General features: G+C 41.0%; 1 pseudogene; it reads right to left on the reverse strand.

The window, feature by feature from the left end:
- Window positions 1-906: 906 nt before the first annotated feature.
- Window positions 907-2,863, reverse strand: LOC121552131 (annotated as a pseudogene).
- Window positions 2,864-7,853: the final 4,990 nt, after the last annotated feature.

Consider the following 7,853-nt stretch of genomic DNA (forward strand, 5'->3'; position numbering starts at 1 on the left):
CTACATGAGAAGCCGAAATGAGTATGACATCCCGGCTTTTAAAGCACAATACATTTTCGCAATGTCACATGCTATTGTTCGCGTACTCAAAAGGCCTACTATTTAGTACGCTAGTATGGGTATTTGGACATGGCCGCTGTCTCAGGCACCACTCCAGAATCTCCCATAAGTGTTCAATTGGGTTGAGATCTGGTGACTGAGATGGCCATGGCATATGGTTTCCATAGTTTTCATGCTCATCAAACCATGCAGTGGCCACTCGTGCCCTGTGGATGGGGGCACTGTCATTCTATGGGGGCATAACCATGGTAGCCAAAATAATGGCCTGCCCAGCATTTTTATACATGACCCGAAGCATGATGGGATGTTAATTGCTTAATTAACTCAGGAACCACACCTGTGTGGAAGCACCTACTTTCAATATACTTTGTATCCCTCATTTACTCAAGCGTTTCCATTATTTTGGCAGTTACCTGTAGGAGCTATCAGCTCTAACTGCTGTTCCGCTGTTATACAGACATTGAGTGTACAAAACATTATGAACACCCTCCTAATATTGAGTTGCACCCCCTTTTGTCCTCTGAACAGCCTCAATCGTCGGGGCATGGACTCTACAAGGTGTTGGAAGGGTTCCACAGGGATGCTGGCCCATGTGGATTCCAATGCTTCCCACAGTTGTGTCAAGTTGGCTGGATGTCCATTCTTGATACACATGGGAAACTGTTGACTGTGAAAAACCCAGCAGCGTTGCAGTTCTTGTCACACTCAAACCGGTGCGCCTGGCACCTTCTACCATACCCTGTTGAAAGGCACTTAAATCTTTCGTCATTCCCATTCACCCTCTGAATAGCACACATACACATACAATGTTTGCCTAAGTCCAATGTAATTACTAGTTGTTACACAGGATTTAGCTCATTAAAATGAAGTGTATCTTGAGGGGTACTTACTTGTAATTAATGTGTACTTATACAGTACATTACCTATCCTGACATCCTGGCCCTCATTTAAAGCTTCTGGAAGTTTCACTTCATTTCACAGTAAGGTACAGAAATTAAGTTAAACTTCCAGAAGCCTTAAAATGAGGGCCTGGTTGTAAGGATGGGTAGTGTTTTGTACACCCAGTGTATGTAGTAATAACTCTCACTGTGCTGTTCCACTGTTATACTGTAGTCAAGTATGACTATATATACTGTTTTACTGTACATATAGTATTACCTCTAACTGTGCAGTTCCACTGTTGTAGACCGAGGTGGTATTAGCTCTTAACTTTGCTTTCCACTGTTATAGAGGTGGTATTAGCTCTAACTGTGCTGTTCCACTCTTACAGACATAGGTGCAATCAGTTTTAACTGCCTTAATTTCTAAGATCCTCAAAGGCAGGTCACTGTAATTGAAGATACACCAAAAGAGTCTCTCAGTGAAAGTGTGTTTGTATGTTAGTATATGTGTATTATTATCAGGATCAGAAAATAACAGCTTTCCTCTGTCCCAGTCGAGCTGCACTCTGATCCTCTGGGGTTTCTGTCCCTAAGGGTTGTGTATGCATCATACCAGCGCTTTATTCCCAAGATTTCATCCCAGGACCCGATTCCCTTCCTGGGGACAGACTCTGGCATCACACAGACAATCCAATCCAGTCTGTACTGTCTCCAACCGCAATGTCACAACTGTGTGTCCCTGAGTCAAAGCCCTCCGAGCTCAGGATCATTTCATCCAATCTCTCTGGGTTGTCAGGAAGCTGCTGTGTTTCTCTACGGTCTGTGCTATCTGGGATCCTTGGGATATCCCTACCCCCCATTGAAGTTGAAATTTAAAAAGGTTAGGGTTTAGGGTAGGGACATCCTAAGGATCCCGGATAGCTGTGACCGTTTCTCTACTCTACTGTATCTCACACTGGTGAGATCATCAGATAGGATGAGACGTGGGTGAGCAGTGTTGGGACCCATAGTCACGGGAGCTAAACAGAGAACTGTGTAGAACCTTGTAAAATGTAAAACAAGACAAACATGTTTCCTTTGTTTTTTGATATGGTTTTCAGAAGAATGTATACTGTAATTTCCAGCGGAGGTGCGAGTGCACCTCTTTCTATTAGAAAATGTAATTTCCATTATGTAATCACAAAACAACACTTACTGTACTGAACCATCTCCTGCATCTTCTCCCAGACTTTGAACTTCAGGTTCTCCAGGTGTTTGGTCACGTCTATCAGCGTTCCTGAAACCCTCTCTGGATCTGGCAGTGTGCTCTGGAAAAACATTCAGGAGTCAGTGCTGCCGTGGGGTTGGGTTCAGAACTACAGAAAGCAGAGAGACAGGAGGCAGCGTACCTTTTCAAGGTGGCCTTGTAGTTCTGTAGAGGAACAACATAGCAGTTTATCAATATTATCAACATAGTTATCAATCAAACAAATCTAAATAATGTCTACCAAGGACAAAGATGTTGGTTCTTACCTCAGGAATGAAATGTCTTCAGTGCTCAACTCTCCATCTATGGCTCTGATTGTGTCAGAAAGTCATGATACCTCTCTTCCCATCTCCTCAATCTTCATCTGACCCTTCTGTTCCTCTTCCTCCCTCAGAGCAGCTATCCTACTTGCCTCTTCATCTCGTAGAAACTGGTGATGTTTCTAAAACTCATCCTTAATCAGCTTCTCAGTGTGCTGGACCTGGCTCTGAAGACAGAGTATCCGTCAAAAGGTGGAAAATGTAACAGATTGTTTGGATCTGGGTTGAGCAGGCCGAGTGAAGTAGAGGCAAACAGTTTAACTATTGAATATATTCAAGGTTCAATGCAGCTGTTTTTTATCTCAATATAAAATCATTTCTGTGTAACAATTAAGTACCTTACTGTGATTGTTTTCAACGGCGCTTGTAACGCCAAGGTAGTGGGTTCGATCCCCGGGACCACCCATATACAAAAATGTATGCACGCATGACTGTAAGTCGCTTTGGATAAAAGCGTCAGCTAAATGGCATATTATTATTATTATTATTATTAAGTAGCCTGTCCTGCAGTCAAATGACCTAGTGACCTCATGGGTGTAATGTTATTCATATTGTTCATAATTTCATAATTATTAAACATTATTTCAGAAAATCCTGTGTTTCTATGTCAAATGGTTTTGTTATATTTCAGTCTTCTGTGATGTATATAAAGTGTAATATTGGGATGCAAACTCAAAATTGAATACATTTCAACTCTATATCTGACATGGTACAGGTGTCTTCATGTTTTAAAGCCCATAACCATGTGTGTACTTTTGTTTCAAAGTAGATTTGTTTAAGACTACCAAGAAACACTGACCCTGATTTAGCCCACTGCAGTAAAATTATATTATTAAAATGGCCTAAAAGAAACAAATAGCTTCTTAGCAAAGGGCAATTTCTCAAGCAAGACTTTTGCTAGGACTCTGGGAGGGGTCTGAGTGGGGAAGGGAACACTGAAAATGTGCTGTTATTGGGGAAACTTGCTGTTATTGGTCTATTAACTAATTTACTGCATGGTGATGTCACTATGAAAGCCAAAACTCCATCCCACCAAAACAGGCTGAAATTTAAGGTGTTCTTATCAAACAGCTCTTATACTAAAAGGGCATTATCATAATGTTCACAATTTCTCAATATTATTCCAACCTCAGTGTGGAAATACATATAAAACACAGGAAAATCACATTGTTGACTGCACTGGGCCTTTAAAACATGGTTTAACAAGTATACATTTTCAGCAGTGGCCTTTCGCTCTGGTTCAGGAACACATTCACAAACCATGCAATTTAAAACATACCAAATACACAAAGGAAACAAAAAGCACAGGAGGTGGTGCTGCCCAGGAGGCAGTCTTTTCTTTCCCAGATCGTCAAACTCACAAGACTCCATTACCCCCATGCGGCAAGGAACCACCAAACCACTGGACCAGCATTTCCCAAACTTGGCCCTGGGGACCCCAATGGGTGCACATTTAGTTTTTTGCCCTAGCACTACACAGCTGTTCAAATAATCAAAGCTTGATGATGAGTTGATTATTAGAATCAGCTGTGTAGTGATAGGGCAAAAACTCAAATGTGGCGCTATCGTGAGCAGACGCCCCTCAAACAGAAACAGGGTTTAAATACATTCCAGGTGTAAAATCAGTCAGGCCATTATCTAATCAAATTAATTGTTTAGTCAATGAGGCATTTATTCACTATATAATGAAAAAGTTTTATCATAGCAGCACTCAGCTTTCTCACCTTTATATGCTCTACCGTTTGATCACAAGTTAATTTAACTTCATAAAAGATCTCCAGCTTTTCCTATAAGGTCCAAAGTCCAGTCTTGAGTTTAGCCTGAAATTAAACCTTACTTTACTGAAAGATTGAATTGATCAGTGTCATATCCCAGGGGTGCACAACTATTATCTTCACAGCGCTTAAAACCTCTAAAAGTCTAAGCCGTTGGGGGATACTAAGCTAACTTATGGAATTGTTTTTAAGATGGTCATACCATGTGTCTTTTAGCTATTTGAGTTTGAATTTTAGGACACCTTTAGGTATCAAAAACAAATATAGAAAAAGGATTTGATAAAATATTGAATTTGGCCTTCACTACTATAGCCCATAGAAATGCATTGAATAACACATCCATAAATGGTAAAAGTGACAGTCAAAAAATGTATCATAAAGAATAAAGTTTTGAAGTGTCTGTCCTATATCTAGAAGATATAAGAAAGCTCAGGAAATATCTTTGTTTGTATGGGTTACCTTCAGATGAGTCCCGTACGGCTTGTGGGGTGGTAGAGCACACCATCATGTTCGTGAGAGTCTCCCCTTTCCATAGAGTGGTCATAATTGTAGCCAAACCGATCGGACGCTACAGACGTTTTCGTGAGAAGACAGATTTTCGGGATTTTCGGGATGTCTCATGGTCTGACAAACACCGCTGTAGCTCGGCCACCTTCCACCGCAGATGCTGTAGGCCGACATAGGCGGATGCAGTAGATTGAGACGCTCTAGCCTAAACTGACTGATTTTTATGGGGATTTTTTTATTATGTTACTTAGATTTATGTACGGGTGCGTCAATAGACTGATTTCGCCAATTGATTGATTAATGTTGTTTAAGGCTATAGAGAACGTGTCCATAAACATGATTAACCTGCTCTGATAAAAAGGCAAAGACCAGAATACATAATGACCCTTGAGGACCTGAGTTCATATTTATAGTTTGCTTATTACCTTCTTAACCTGTGCAGCTTCATCTATGGAACAGAACTTGACTTGTGGTTTGTGTGTTTTCTGGAAGTCTGACACACCAAACAGACAGGCTGTTTATCCTCCAGACAGAAGAGCTTTCCACTGAGCACAGATGTCAATTCAACGTCTATTCCACGTTGGTTCAATTTAATTTCATTGAAATGACGTGGAAACAATGTTGATTTAACCAGTGTGTGACCAATGGGTTGAGTTTCTCTCTGTGCAGACTGCAGAGCAACTCTTTTGAAGCTCTCTGACTTCTCTCCTGTAAGAAGGCCTCACACAGGTTTTTTAAAACCAGGTTACATGGAGGTTTGTGTCTTGACGATCTACTCCTGCAAACTGGACACTCCTTACACTCATTCCCTTTCCAGTATTCCTACAGACAGATTTTACAGACGCTGTGGCTACACGACAGGAGGACAGAATCCTTGAAGATGTCACAGCACACAGGACAGGAGAGATCCTCCTCTGGGAGAGACGGTCTGGAAGCCATTTTCTCCCTCAGTCACACTCGCCTTTTGCGTCAGTATTGCCCTAAGAAAGGAGGTTACTTTAACTTTTAAAGACTCACCCTTGTTTGGTAGCAGAGCTATAAAGACAGTTTTAGTGGTTTCTCCTCCAGAAACTAATCTGAAATGTTTACATTATTATTGAGTCATAGGTCCGGTGTCAGGTAGCCTAGCTGTTAGTGCGCTGGGCCAGTAACTGAAAGGTCGCTGGTTTGAATAGGTGAAAGGTGGGCATTTGAATAGCTGGGTGGCAGATAGCTTAGTGGTTAAGAGCGTTGTGCCAGTGAGGTGCCTAGGTGAAAAATCTGCTGATGTGCCCTTGAGCAAGGCACTTAACCCTAATTGCTCCTGTAAGTCGCTCTGGATAAGAGCGTCTGCTAAATAACAAAAAATAAATAAATAAAGGTGAAACAAATCTGTCAATGTGCCCTTGAGCAAGGCACTTAACCCTAATTTGCACCAGGGGCGCCGTACTACTATGGCTGACCCTGTAAAACAATACATTTCACTGCACCTACATTGAGTGTATAAAACATTAGGAACACCTACTCTTTCCATGACATAGACTATCCAGGTGAAAGCTATGATCCCTTATTGATGTCACCTGTTAAATCCACTTCAATCAGTGTAGATGAAGGGGAGGAGACAGGTTAAAGTATAATTTTTAAGCCTTGAGACATGGATTGTGTATGTGTGCCATTCAGAGGGTGAATGGGCAAGACAAAATATTTAAGTGCCTTTGAACGGGGTATGGTAGTAGGTGCCAGGCACACAGGTTTGTGTGTGTCAAAAACTGCAACGCTGCTGGGTTTTTCACTCTCAACAGTTTCCCATGTGTATCAAGAATGGCCAACCTGACACAACTGTGTGAAGCATTGGAGTCAACATGGGCCTTCTTGTGGAACCCTTTCGACACCTTTGTGGAGTCCATGCCCTGACAAATTGAAGCTGTTCTTAGGGCAACAGGGGTGCAACTCAATATTAGGAAGGTGTTCCTAATGTTTTGTACACTCAGTGTATATACAGTACATAAGTCCTTTGTTGAACACATTGGGCAAATAGACACCAGTAGAACAGAGCTAAATGTTACAGTGCTGCAATGGTTAAATAAAGGTGAAATAAAAATAAATAAATAAAAATGAGTTTTACTTCCTGTAATAAGACTATCTTGACTCTGTATTACCTGTGTATGATGGGAGGACCTTTGCAGTGGGAGACATACAGTAGCATGGAGTTCTGAGAGAACAGAGTAAATGAACCAGTATGTGAGAGAGCTGTGTTTTACTGTGCTGTGATGTACTTTACCCTGTACAGATCAGGTGAGTGCTGTATTTCCTGAGTTTGTTTTAATACAGGTGTTTGAGGAGTGGAGCTTTGAGTGAGGTAGGAATCTGCATAAGGAACACAGATACTTCTATCATCCACAAGATTGTGCCACAGGGACAATTCATGTTTAATGCAACGATGAACAGCAAATAGGCAGATGGAACATTGCTCTTTTTCTATCTACTTGAATGTGGTATGGAATAACGAGAAGTGCATTTTTTATTTTACCTTTATTTATCCAGGAAGTCCCATTGAGGTCAGAAGACCTCTTTTATTACATTTTAGTCATTTAGCAGACACTCTTATCCAGAGTGACTTACAGTTAGTGAGTGCATACATTTTCATACTGGCCCCCCGTGGGAAACGAACCCACAACCCTGGCGTTGCAAGCGCCATGCTCTACCAATTGAGCTACAGGGGACTACACTCACTTTTATGAGTGAGATCTGGCCAAGAGGGCAGCTCAATAAAAAACACACATGTATCATACACAACACAGTAACAATAACTTTGCATACAAGTTGGGAATAATGTCTGTAATTTAAATGAGTTTGTATACTGTTTAATCTGTGCAGATGTTACTGAAAGATATGTGGATCTCTTATTGATTAGGCTATACTCAATAAACATATATACATGATGTTAAGGAAAAGTGATTTATTAAAAATAACTTATAAATTATAAGGAGGGAGATGAGATAGGCTAATATAAAAGTATGTTGTCCTATAGGCAATAGATACATTGATAGAGGCTGTATAGGTCAGCATTAAACTGTTGGGATAC

This window comes from Coregonus clupeaformis, chromosome 36, assembly GCF_020615455.1.
Source record: "Coregonus clupeaformis isolate EN_2021a chromosome 36, ASM2061545v1, whole genome shotgun sequence".
Lineage (NCBI taxonomy): Eukaryota > Metazoa > Chordata > Actinopteri > Salmoniformes > Salmonidae > Coregonus > Coregonus clupeaformis.